Source organism: Myotis yumanensis, unplaced genomic scaffold (genome assembly GCF_028538775.1).
Source record: "Myotis yumanensis isolate MYYU_CA2020_CCGP unplaced genomic scaffold, mMyoYum1.0.hap1 SCAF_5, whole genome shotgun sequence".
NCBI classification, from domain to species: domain Eukaryota; kingdom Metazoa; phylum Chordata; class Mammalia; order Chiroptera; family Vespertilionidae; genus Myotis; species Myotis yumanensis.
The window spans coordinates 27,857,548-27,871,651 of record NW_027223756.1 but is presented as its reverse complement, the minus strand read 5'-3'; positions in this window follow the sequence as shown (position 1 = coordinate 27,871,651).

Below are 14,104 nucleotides of genomic sequence, written 5' to 3'. Positions count from 1 at the left end.
CAGAAACCTATTTTCTTGGGTGCCCTGGTGGCCAGGGTTCTGGGGAAAGCCCACGGGCTGAGGGTGAGGAAAGGGAAATAGGGGCAGGGAAGACGCGAGGCAAGGTGGAGCAATGCCCAGGGTCCTGACTGCACGTCCACAGGCCACAGTGAGACACTGCACGTTGTGCAGCCAGCGTGTGCTCAGTGGTGGGACTTCTCCGGAAGGCTGCGAGGAGGAAGCGCACCTGAAGTAACCCACAGCTGCCACCCACAACCTACCCCAAGGGTCAGGGTTCACCCCACGCTCCCGGGGTTTGTCGTCCAGCCTTCGTGGCGCTGGGCAACCAGATTCCCCATTGCACAGTGTGTGGTCTTCCATCTAAGTCTGAAAGTGGAGGGTCAGCAGCAAAGAGCAGGGAAGTAGTGAAGGCATTTGAGAAGAAAGATTTGTGTCTTAATATGTTTGGCCCACTCCTCATGCTACTCACAGCCTCCCATCTTACCTGACTTCTAAACCACAACATGGGACCTCTGGGGTTTTTTGCTTGTTTGTTTGCTTGACTATTTTTTTTTTTTCATGAGAACAAACTTATCTTCACCTCTTTTTTTCTCTCTCAAAAAGGGAGGGACAATCTTCTGTAAGCAAGTCCCTTTCCAGATACTGTTAGATGTGATCTCAAGGAAAGATAAAGACAAGAGGGTTCATGAAGCAAGCCACAGTCCCCATGCTGCAGCTGGTCCTGAGTCTGTGATTGATAGCATCTCCCTCCTTCTCTTACCCTCAGCTGGCCCTTTGCAGATCTTGGCTATTTGCCTGATGGGATCGTGCCGACCTTCATCCCCAGAGGTCTGATCCTTGTGTCGGGGGTTGTCATGGTTGAGGTCGTCTGTTGTCGGTTACTCCTGGGTGGGAGGTTCTAAGAGATGCTCAGGGACTCCCTGGCTGGGTCCAGACATCTCCCTCCCTGACTTCATTGTATCTACATGCATCTATCTACAGCCCTGGTTCATGGTGATCAGGATCGATGACCTTGACCAGTGTAGTCATGCCCTTTTTTTGCTATTGGTCCACTGGCATGAGGAGGTGGCTGGGTGGCAGCACAGCTTCCAGTTTAGTGGAAACATGACTGTGTGCCCTGGTCTAAGTTCTCTCTCCCTGGGACCTAGGACCTCTAACTGGCAGAGCCTAAAGATTCAGGGACAGGAAGCAAAAACTGTGTAAATCAGAGAGTGAGGTGGGCTTCTGCTTCTACATTGAATCCTGCAGGTTTTAGGTATAGGGGACTCAGTACTAATTCAAAACAATTATCATGCCAAGAAGTTCCGGGCCCAAGCCCACCGGTGCCATGCTCCTGTGGGCATCTTCTGAGAATTCCACAGGCTGCCCACTGCTCAGCCGACTGCTTCCTGGCGATGAGATACAGCTGATATGACTAAAGAATCTGTTGATCACCGTCCCGTGGTTACCTCATGCCATAGCCACAAATTAACTCAAAACCGACCAAAGACATCAAGGTAAGAGCTGAAAGTAAAAGTCTCAGATGACCCCGTTATGGTCCTTTGTTTGTGGAGGCACCGTGGACAAGGAAGACACGCCCAAATCCCCAGCACACACTGTGCCCTCCAGGGGGGAAGGAAGGGGTTCAGTATAATCCATCTGCCACTAGGGGCTTGGCTGGTCTTCTGAGGAAGAGAGTTGCACTAAAGGTTTGACGTAGGTCTTGCTGTAGGCAGGTGAGCCCTCAGAGTGGTAGACCTAGCTCAGCCTTGATTGGGGGCGGGGTATGCTGTTGGGCCCTTGCACCTCCATCCCTGGCACCATGACCACTCTCTGTTCAAGGGCTAGTGTGCAGGCGTTTGGGGGAGGGGAGGGGAAGAGATTCACCTACCCAATGAACCATTCTATCTGCCTGGTTGAGAGGTTCCTGGCAGTGGATGCTCTGCGGTGTCTACTTGAGACCCAGAAGTTTGCACACTTGGTGCCCGCTCCCAGGAGTCTGTCCACATCCCTTTCCCTGGCCCTCTTTGTTCCTTCCAGGCTCCTGACCAACCAGCCATGCCATTCACTACTTCCCAGGCATGTCCACACCTCAGGCCACCTCTGCTTCTACACAAAGCTGACGACTAAGTGTACTGTTCAAAGCTTTGCACACTGGACTTCCTTCCCCCACGATCCTTTAGGGTCACCCAAGAAGGCTGTGATGTGACAGCGGTCCATCTCAACAACTATCACACTGCTCATCTGTGACCCAGGCCTGAGTCTCTTCCTTGCCTATCAGTTGGTCACAGGCAATCTGAGAAGCCACACAAGGTTTGTGACTAAATATCCCCCTCCACTCCTATCTGCCTGTGACTTCCTCTCTACTCCTGACTCACTGTGAAGTGGCCCCTCACCCCTCTGGCCTTCAGTCTCCTTCCACACCCTTGCCAGGCCAGGCCAGCCCAGATGAGAGCTGGGTTGCTATTTCCTTCTAGGCCTCGGGGGTAGGGTGCCACCTTCCCAAGGCCTTTGCATCCTCACAGCAATAACAGTGTGATAGCATCACAGTAGCTCCTGCTGATAACAATATGATAACATCAACAGAGCTCCTCATGTGCCAGGCCATGTGCTAATAAGCGGGGCCAGGACTAGGGTGAGAAGAATGGGGAACCTAGAACACAAATTTTAAGGAGGCCTCAGTGCTGTGCAAGTCCCAAGTCCTTAAATTTTGCCACTCAGCCACCTCACTTGCTTTTCTCTATTAATAAGCTCGTTCATTCTCACGAGTAAACATTACCACTCCCATTTTACAGGTGAGGAAACTGATTCGGAGGTTAATTTGCCAGACTCACGGTCAGTAACTGGCACAGCCATGTTTTTCTGACTTGAAAGCCTAAGCTCTTCATCATTCGGCTGTATTAGCCCATCTTAGCCTGGCCTGAGCCCCGTGGGAAGCTCCCTGCTGGCGATCCTCCGGAAAACCGCAATCCCCAGACCCTTTCAGACCGCTGGTTGCAGGACCGGGTTCCACCACGTGCTTCCTCCGCAGAGGCAAGGTAGACTCCAGTGTTGTGCGGGCCGACAGCGGAAGGGGCTGCGCCAGAGCAGGCAGGAAGGGGTCGCTTTCCCGAGGATGGCCACTAGATGGCGCCCCAACACCGAGTCACTGAGCTCCGAGGCCAAGTAGGCGGCCCCCAGCGGGAGACGCAGTGCCAGACCCTCCCTTCTCCACCAGCCAGCTTTCCCAGGACCTGGCGCTGGGGGCTCCAGAACCAGGCCTTTCCTCTCCAGCGCTGCCCCCTGACCCAGGGCCCAAATCCTCCTCCACCCTCCTGATTTCTGAATTCCCCGCTCCCTTTCTTGCTGCCCGCAGGGGATGGGCACATGGAGAAGAATCTTTCTGCTTTCTCCTGGAAACTGCCTCTCAGCAGGGCCCAGAACCTCCCCTTGCCTCCACAGCATTGCTGCCACTGCCCCTTCCCCGTTCCCTTCCAGAATTCCCCAGGCCCTCCCTGTCACTCCCACCCTCTTTAGCTTCTGCCAGTCTTCAAAGGCAGGGACCATTAAGGCCGATTCCACAGATTTGGTGATGCAAATACATGCAAATATATGCAAATCGCAATGTAAAGGAGGCCTGCCACTGTGGTTCTGAGTGGCTGTCACAGCTTCTCTGACACCTGTTCTGAGAGACAACTGCCCTACCCCCTCCTGCTCGGGCATCTATCTGCTATTTGCCTTCTTCCTCCAAGACTCTGACTTCTGGCCCCTTTTCCTTCAGGGAACCCTGGTTTCTGGTTCCAAAGATTGCTTTCTGTCTTCTCTCCAGACTCCTTAGGGGAGGCTAGGAGGGAGGCACGTCTTGCTGGGCACAGATTTTGGCATCTGAAAATTACGCCATTTCCTGGCTGTGTGGCCTTGGAAAAACAGTTTGATTTACCTGAGCCTCAGTTTCCTCATTGGTAGAATGGGAATAATGATAGTGCTCACCTCATAGGCCCACTTTATAAAGTTTCCAAAGGTACTATATGTAAAGGGCCTGGCACAGTGCCTTTGGACATAGGAAGCATGTTGGCTATTTACATTATGATTACCATTGACCCTGTTGGTCATCATATTCTGAGAGCTTAGGGTTGGAGACAGGTATGCAGATGATCATAGCTCGGGCAGGTACACATGTGGACTCATCCCTGTGCATGCATGTGTGCACATGTGTGCACAGCTGACAGCCTCGCAGACTGGCAGGGCGCATGCTTGGGTACACACACATTCAGAAACATACACAGGAGGAGGCTGTGGGAGGTGGAATCTGAGTCATCGAGACCAGAGCTGTGGGTGGTGCTTTTGTCCTGATTTCCGGTGCTCCACGCTCCATTTCGAACAAGGAAATGTATGGGGGATGGCACACCCGGGCCTCCAACTGAAGGGCCAGTGTGTGGGCCCCTTTCTTGCATCAGCCCCCTCCCTACACCTGCTGTCAAACTGGTCCCAACCCAGCTGTGTGTCATCTGGGCTTTTCCTTCCTCTGACCTTGCCCTCAGCTCCACTGAATACCCACAGGTGGGGCGGGGCAGGCCCACAGGGGCCTTGACGTCAGCACAGGCACTCGATGACATCATAGAGCTAGTGGTACCTGCTCCCTGGAGGACACCCTGGGAGCTTGGTGAGTGTAGTGGGGAGGGAGGTCTGAGGAAGGTGACATGTGATAGTAGTTAAGAGCCCTTAATTGGGAAGGAGGTAGACCCAAGTTCAAGTAAGTCCTGGCTCTGCATGACCTTTTGTAGTTTCCTTAACCTCTTTAGGTTTCAATTTCTTTACCAGGAGCCTGAACTCAGTCATACCTAACTCAGAGGGTTTTGTGACTTCATTGAGACAATGCACATAAACATGTACTTCATTCAATGGTGCATGGACTAAAGGCTCGTCTGTGGTCATCTTTTTGGATGATGCTCATTAAAGGTGAGAGCAGATCCTCTGGGCAGCTCCACCTCCAGCAGTTTCATCTCATTCCCTGGAGCTGCCTCACACCACTCAGGTCAGGAGGGAAGGAGCGAGGCAGAGCCACCTGGTACATGGGGTCACAGAGGGCCACCTCCTAGGTCAGTGTGGGCTGGGATAGCACCTGGCACTTGCACGTGTCTCAGGAGACAGGTTCAACCAGCTTGTCTTCTCTGGGAGATGATTGGTCAAGATGGAACAGAGTCTTGAAAGTCCAGAGGAATAGGTACCAGCATCCCAATGTACAAGACAATGAGAAAGTGAGTGACTGCCCAAGGACACACAATGGGCAGATAGAGAAACTGGATTCAGACCAAGTCCATTCCAGGCTCTCTCTCTTACCACAGACATCAGTGGTTCTGAATATCAGTTCCCTGGATGTGCAGGGGGAGGAGTCTCTATGTCTTGGGTCAGTCCCTCAAGGGCCTTGAGGGCAATGGCAGAGCTGTTGTGAGCTAGTTAATCTACTGAGAGTGTCCCCAGGTGCCATGCACTTGGCTTCCAGCCAGAGATTGTATGACATCAGGGAAGGGACACAGGTGCACAGGACACAGGTGCATGGAGGTCGAGGGTGGGGGAGGCAGCCTAGACACCTGCTGAAGACTCAGTCCTGTGCCGGTGGGTGGGTGGGTGGGGAGGGGGAAGCAGCATATGGCCGGGTCGGGTTGGGGGCAGGAATGCTGAGTTGGCTCTGAAGCCCAAGGTGACTCAAAAATCTGCCAGGAAGAGGAGAGTGTGAAGGAGAAGAAGGGAAAGGATGAGAGGTAAGCTGAAGTGGAGGAGAAACTGAGGCAGCTCAAGGAAAGGACTGTGGGGCTGGGGCAGTTGACAGAAAATGGTTAGGTGTGTAGACTCTGGGGTCAGATGACACAGACTCTATCCCCAACTTCAATGGCAAGAACCGTCTTTTAGTTTCCTCAGCTGCAAACCAGGGTACAAACAATGCCTACCCCAGGAGCCTCTAGTCCTCCACCATTAGAATCTAAACTTCATTTTGGCCTAGCTGCCAAGTAACCAGCAGCAGGAACCAAGTAAGCAGCCACAAGCACGGTAATTACTGCGAGGCCCGGGAGGCCAACTTCCCACCCCAGTCTAAGCTCTGGTCACCTTTTCCTCTGGCTCCAGGTCCATAGGCCTGCACAGCAGGGGCTCCAAGAATAGTCACTGAAAAAATGAAAGACACAATACATGCCCAGTGGCCGGTACATTGTTCAAGAATCGCACCTTAACTGATTTAATGCCAGCAAATATTTCCGGAGCATTCATCCTGTGCTTAATAAGACCCAGTTCCTACCCTCATGATCTCACACATCACTGGGGGAGGAGTTTAAGGTGGCATGCGTATGACCGGGGTGACTTCAGGGCCTCCCCAAACCAAGGCCCAGAGGAAACAGTGGCCAATACTTGGAGGGGAAAATGTGTGTGGTTAGGCTGGGTTGGGGAGGCGGCCCCTGGGGCCCTCCGAAGCAGGCCCTGCCGGCCCCAGCAGTGATTAAAGTCCCTGTGGCTGGTTACTCAGCAGCCAGGCCGGAAGAGAAAGCCCGTAATTAACAAGCTGGCACTCACACAGCCACATGTCAGCACGCCCAAGTGCTGGGATAGCTGTCAGTCAGTCGTAGCTGCTGGTGGAATTTTTTAGACAGCTGGGCTCAAGCCGGGAAATGAATATAAGTTACATTTCTATGCATCGTTGTTCGTGGTGGTAAAAAAAATTAATCAGTGACATAGCTGTGACACATACTCATTTAAGAGTCTACAGAGAAATGTTCATTTGTCAGAGGCAGCAAAGAAGAGATTATGTGTCAGCTGGGGTGGGGTGAAATATTTATACAATGGCTAATAAACACCGGTGTGTAAGGGGGTCAATTGATTGTGTCAGTGGCCACATGACAAATACACCATTGAGCGGCAATGGGCACTACCCCTGTGCCCGGGGGCTCCATTCTGATGACAAATACACAACATGTTACTGTTAACGCTCCCCGCCGAGCACCCGCTCAGCCCTCTTTGCCGGCTGGGCGACTGCAGATTGCTAGGAAGCAGAACTCCCATGGACGCCGCCTACCCCCAACTTCATTAAGTTGAACTCGAAGTTGGTAAATGACTCCCCAAATGCCGAAACAGCTGCAAAACACATTTCTTTGTGTGTGTGCTGATTTTTAAAACTTCACATTTCTGAATTTCAGAAGGCCGGGAAAATGACTGGCCTTGCTTCCTGCCTCCACCAAGATCGCACCGGTGCTCCCGGTATCACCTCAGCCTCCCCTGAGCTTCCCACCCCCGGTGCTGGGCAGAGGGCCTTGTGCAGGGCAGCAGGTTTGAGCTCCTTCCCTGTTCTCCCCCTGAGACCAAGGCCCAGCTTGTCCCCATGCTGCAGTAAGAGGCTCTTGTACCCTCGTGGGCACAGTGGTTTTTCTGGGCCTGGACCCCTACCTATGGGGACAGTAGGCTGGTGGATGAGACACGTGTTGTCCCCCGTCCTGCCTCCCACCCCTCTCCATGGGCAGCCCACCCAGAGCTGTGAGCTTGGTCGTCAAGCTTCCCAGAAGGAGAAGCATCTCGTTACAGCAATGACCACGGAGCCCTGGTCACGTGCCAAGCCCTGTGGCAAGCACTGTACATGCATCATTTCACTGAATCTTAACACAACCTCTGGGGTTTGTCTAATGGTCAGTGCAGCTGTGTCGGCGAGGAAACCAAGCCCCAGAGAAGCAGCTTGCCTAAGGCCCACAGTGCCAAAGACGCGGGTAGGATCCCACCCGAGCAGGGCTCTGCCTGGAGCACAGCCCTCTGGGTGCTGGTTCACTTGTCTCACCATGTTGGAGCCATGTGTCTCCTGGTTAACGCCTGCAAAGTTTAATCCCCAAGACTGAACAATTCAGATTCTAAGACATCAATTCGTAACTCAAGAAGATTGTAAACTTCCGGAGGCAGGGGCTATGGCCCAGACTCTGCTCACAGAAAACCTTGGCTGATTCTAATGCCCATCTTATCTGGGGCAGGTAGAGCCACCCCCGTACATGACGTGCCCACACCATCCCAGCTCAGGGGGCTTGTCGCTCCTCCAGAGACTGAGAGAGGTCCCCCCCCCCCTCTGCACCCACTCCCAGCCATGAGTCTGCTGTCAGTTCCTGTAATGCTCCTAACAACATCCAACACCCAACAATGTCATTTGATTTGGGATGGGATGACACCCTGAGAAAACAGCTGCAGATGAAATTTCACACCTATCTGTGAATGTGGAGATTACAGATAAGCACACCTTGCAACTTGTTCTTACTTTTTAAAATGAGATTCCTTCCTTAAGAAGTAATACTCCACTTTAGATCTCCCCCTGCGGAACTGTTAATAATGATAGCATTAATGCTAGTGATGGCAATATAGGTTGCATTTATTGTTTATAATATGCTAAGTGTATTGTATAATCCTCAGAATAACCCCATTTTACAGATGAGAAAACTGAGAATCAGAGAAGTTAGGTGATTTGTCCAAGGACACATAGCTAGTAGGAGCTGGGATTCGAACCTTAGTGGCCATCTGCAGAGCTCCTGGACTCTGACCCATTAAGGCCCGAGATCATTCCCATGAGTAGGGGCTCCAATCCAGTTCAGACCCTGGCTTCAGCCATATTTAACTGTAGCTCCACAGCTGGTCTTGCTCTCTTTTGCCTCTGCACCTTTGCAGATGCTGTTCCCATTGTCTAGAACACACTTCTCTGAGCTTTGGCCACCTTATCTGTAACATGGGGGCTAATAATATCATAAGGCTGTGTTGGGAGTTGAGTGAGATAACGTAACTCAAGTTGCATATATATGCTCCACAGCTATTTGTTGTTGCTGCTGGACTGGACAGAAGAGCTGAGAGGGTTTGTGCTGTATAGGCAATTCCAGGATCCTGGGCAAGAGAAAAATTAAGAGCCGTGGATTACTGCCGAAACCGGTTTGGCTCAGTCGATAGAGCGTCAGCCTGCGGACTGAAAGGTCCCGGGTTCGATTCCGGTCAAGGGCATGTACCTGGGTTGCGGGCACATCCCCAGTAGGGGATGTGCAGGAGGCGGCTGATCGATGTTTCTCTCTCATCGATGTTTCTAACTCTCTATCTCTCTCCCTTCCTCTCTGTAAAAAATCAATAAAATATTAAAAAAAAAAAAAAAGAGCCGTGGATTACTAGGAATCTATGTCCTGGGCCCATCTTTGGCCCCATAAGCTGTGTGACCTCAGACAAGATTCTTCCCTCTCTGAGTCCTGGTTTTCTCCTCTACAAAATAAGGACATTAATTTCCTTCCCAGCAACTACCCAATCGCATTATTGTGGGAGATCATATGAGATAATATATGTGAAAAAGCTTTGAAATGTGTTCAGGGCTGTAGAAATGCAAGGGATTATGCTTATCTACAGGCAGTTTGTAGGGGCTTAATTATTAGTCAGCATCCACGGGCACCACAGTTTTGGCGCAGCCCTGCAGATGTTCCCTCGGTAGCTCCTTTGATAGGAAGGGTCCCGTGGAGAAACTGAGACTGGATGGTCAGCGTGTGTCCAGAGGCCCTTGGCAGTGAAGGGAGTTTGGGAGGCGGCACTGAGATGGGACAGCATTGGGAGCTCCCTGGGCCTATACCCGGTGCAAGGGCCTCCATTTCCCTTGCAGAGGTGGGAGCCTGCAGAAAGGGAGCAGAAACGCCTTGGTTTCTGTTGTGAAGTGCTTCCAATGCTGCCAGGGGCGGCTCTGCTGGGTTTGCTCCTGGCAGCTCCTCAGGCTGGAGGAGCTGGAGACAGGCAGCAGCAGCCAGCAATGACTCGGCATTTGCTAGGCCTGGCTGACTGCTGAGAGGAGAGAGGTGTCCAGCCTCGGTGTCTGCAGACCCAGAGCTGTGTTCTTTGGAAGGTGGAAAGGAGGTGGATCCAGGGTGCTCAGGGCCAGAGCAGGCCCTACTCTTCCATCAGGGAGGGATAATGGGGGCTGAAAGGGCCCAGCCAGTGGGGTGTCCCCAGGAGCCTGGGCGTGGCCTGAGAGTGAATGGCTATGTAGGAAGGAGTTAGAAGGAAGGGGTTGGAGAGATAAGACCTGTTGGAGATACCAGAAGTCGTTTCTCCACAGATGGGGAAGGAGGGGTAGTGGGAGGGGCTTAAGCAGGAACACAGAGTCCCAGTACCATCCATGCATTCATTCACTTGTTCACAATATTTCTTGAGCACCGACTACATGTTAGGAAACTGAAGATAGAGCAAGTAGACAAGAAAGAGCTGTCCCTGGCCTTGGAGTTTTGTCTAGCGAAGGAGACAGACACCAAACACGCCCATTTCCCTGGGAAGTGCAGGAGACTTCAGGAGTTGAAACTAAAGGCTCTTCCCAGCCTCCGCAGCGGGAGGGCTTTTCCTGAGAAGTGAGGTTTGAGCTGAGACCGGAATTAGTCAGCTGGGATGTGGGTGGGTTCAATTTTTTATTATTTTAATATATTTTTTTTATTGATTTCAGAGAGGAAGGGAGAGGGAGAGAGAGAGATAGAAACATCAATGATGAGAAAGAATCATTGATTGGCTGCCTCCTGCACACCCCCTACTAGGGAGGATCAAGCCCACACCCAGGCATGTGCCCTTGACGAGAATCAAACCTGGGACCCTTCAGTACACAGGCCAATGCTCTATCCATTGAGCCAAACCAACCAGGGCTGGGTGGGTTTGATTTAATTCAACAAATATTTACTGATCAACCACTTTTGATGAACCAATAGACCAAGTCCCTGTCCCCCAGGGGTTAAAGTTTGAAGGGAAAAGTGTCCCAGGAAGAAGGAACTGCATGTTCTAAGGCAGAGGTGAGAGGGGCCCAGTATTCTGAAGGAGCCACGGGGAGCTCCAATGACAAGGGGCAGGAGAGGTGAGGGACAAGGTGGGAACAGAAGACACACCCAGGCCATGGAGGGCATTTGGGGCTTGACCCAGGGCAACGAACTAGCTGCTCAGATCTGTGCATTTGAAAGGCCTCTCTCAGGTGTCCACTGGCACCAGGACGGATGAACAGTCACATGTGGGTGCTTTTGTCCCACAGTCCTTGCTATTAGGCCAGGAATGCAGGCAGGGAAGGGTGTATCTAGGCTGTATGTCTAAATAGCCGTCAGCCTGTGTGTCACTGACCCACGCAGGAGTAACTGAATATGTGTGTCCGCCTCACTCCTCCTCACACCTTTATTAGCGTCAGTGAGCTGGCTGGGGATCAACAATAGTCCTCACATGGGCCTGGTGCCTCTGTCCCTTGCGTTTCACAAGAGATCTGTCCAGGAAGCAAAGCCAGTACTCCTACTCCCATTTACAGATAATGGCATTAGTAACAATGGCTGACAGTGAGTGTTCACTGTGTGAAGACCAGTGGGTACACCATCTCATTAAATATCCTCAGTAAACACCTCCATTGTACAGAAGAGGAGAGATGAGGTAATTGCCCACGGCCACATAGCTTGTAAATAGCAGAGCTGGGACCAGAACCCTGTTCTCCTGGTCTCCTGGCCTGACTTCTGGTCCCTGGTCCCTGTCCCCGACCACCTCAGCCTCTCCTGCCTCCTTTTGTCTCTCCCATTGGAGCTATGGAACAGCTCTGTCTCCTGAGCTCACATGGTGAGCTTTGCCCCTTTCATACCCACACCCCCACAGCCTGGCTGCACCCCCACCTTGCAGGGCAGTGCCCCTGAAATCCTGAACATCTGATGCCTGAATACCACAGCCCCCTGCCCACAGCCAGCACTGTGCTCCCCTAAAACTTTCCAGACCTCTCCTGCCTCCATCTCAGAGCCTCACTTGGTCAGAGCAGCCAGCAGAGGCAGGATCGATGTGCAGAGAACTCAGTAATAATCCCTGCGCAGGCAGCCAGGCTTCTGTATAAAGACAGATTAAAAACTCATCCGGTTGAGATGAGGAAATAATTCAGCCGGTTGGCCACAGTGGGAAAGCCTGGGGCTGCAGGTGCTTGTGGTGGGTACTTGTGAGGGGGTGCCAGGGGTGGGAGCAGCTCCTGGCCTTGGGAATCTATACCACACACACACACACACACACACACACACACACCTTAGTTTCACCCCCAGAGCCGCCACCTTGTTCTGCCTGCCTTGAAGCCAAGGCTGACAATTCCCAGTCCCCGGGGAGCAGTGAAGCGGAGGCAGGCTGGGGGGAAGCCGGGAGCGCAGTGCTGCCTGGCTGCACACCCTGGTTGATTTCCTCCACTGAAATGATTTTGCTCATTTATTTGTTTACTTGTGTGCTGTCTCCTCACCTAGATTAGAAGACCCTCGAGGCCAGGGCTTGACGGTGCTGGGTACTGCAGTGTCCCCGCCACAGTAGGGGCTTCTTAATAACTGTTGAGTGAATGAATGCCATCGGTTGGAATCCTGGCTCTTGCTACGCACGTCGAGCTGTATGATCTCGCTGGGTCCCTGTTCCTTTGCACGGTAGTATCCTCCAAAGGAGGACTCAGCCCAGCGCCTGGCTCCTAGGAAGCACTCCATCAAGGATTTTATTAAATTGAATGGAGAAGAAAATGGAAACCGTGACTGACTCCAGACGCGCCATCAGGGGGCGCGCTTGTGCAAGGCGCCCGGCGTGCTGTGCTGCGCCCTCCGCAGGCTCGCGGCTGAGCGCCTCCAAGGCCGCCCCCACTCCCCGGCCCCCACCTTTGGAGTCTTACCTCCTCCCCTCTAAGACCGGTTCACACGCCCACCCTCACTGAGTGCGCGTTCCCGCTCCCGGCCCGGCTCCTTCCTTTGTGTCCCCTCCCCCTCGCCCGGTCCCGACTCCTTCCACCCACGCGGCCCCATATGCTGGGAAGAACCTCCCACTACCCATCTGCCGAGCCACTTCCTCGTCCCCCTTCCCCGTGCCGTCGCCCGTCCTCTCCTCCGGGAAGCCGGTCGTGATTGAGGAGAGGAGGAGGGCGGACATCCCAGACCACAGCCTTCCGGCCCCCATCCCTCCACCCCCCACCGCCCCCCCCCCCCCCGGGCTTTGGGGCAATGCCGGTGCAGACGACCCGCAAGGCCAAGCTCTGAGCCTCCAGGTGGGATGTGCGAACAGATGCCAGCTAGAACTCTGTGCGCTTCAGACCATGGGCAAGCCTGCCCGGGCGGGCATTGGCGGGGCCTGGAGGGACCCCCTCACATCAGGCTAGCGGGCTGGGGGCGGGGGGGACGGGGGTGAGGGGGAGATGGATGGCTCCGCAGGTCCTGCCACTCGCAAGCGCCAGATTCTGGAGTCAGAGCTCAGGGTCGCCGGCAAGGGGGCCCGGCCGGCCCGCAGGAACCAGGGGGAGAGAGCTACCGTCACCAGGGGGCGGACACAGGGCCCGGGAAGCACGGGGCGCAGGAACACAGCCAGCTTTTCTCGCCTGAAGGACCGTTTTCATTTCGTGGATTGATTATTGCTGTGTGTGTGTGTGTGTGTGTGTGTGTGTGTGTGTGTGTGTGAGAGAGAGAGAGAGAGAGAGAGCGCGAGCGTTTGGGCGTTGTTAGTTTTTTTAGTGTACCTTGCTTGTCTAATGAATGTTTGATTGCACCTACATCCGGAGGCTGTTTTAATGAAAGGTGAAGGCTCCGAGGGGAAAATAAATAAATAAAGGATCGTTCCTCGTCCCTCGGCACCACCCCCACCCCCCTTCCCCAACAACAACTCTCCATCCACAGCTGTCTTCTGAAGCCTATGCCCTCGCGGAAGAATTCTGTTCCTGTTTGAATGTTCCCATGTAAATGCTGCTGCTCTCCCGAGGAAAGGAAATCACACCCTTCCATCGGTCACTCACGGGGCTCTTGTTAAAGGTGTGAAGGGGGGCTGGGAAGCTCTGGGGGTGGGGGAGGAGGGAAGCCTTCCTCTCCCGTTGAAAGCTGGACTTGGGATCTGCTCACTGGTGGAGTCAGTGCCCACTCTGTGCCAGGCCTGTGCTGAAAGCCATGGGCACGGAGACAGCAGACACAGGTTAATGCCAGTGTCATCAGTGCAATTCAGCAATTATTTGTGTAGCGTCCCAGTCAAGCATTTTGACCATGAGGAATTCACTTAACCTCTGAGAGACAATGTCCTCACCTGTGAAAAGGCGGTAAGAAGCATGTTTGTCTCATACATGCATTGGAAGGACGAGCTGGAAGAGTGCGTGGAAAGTACCTAGTACTGTGCC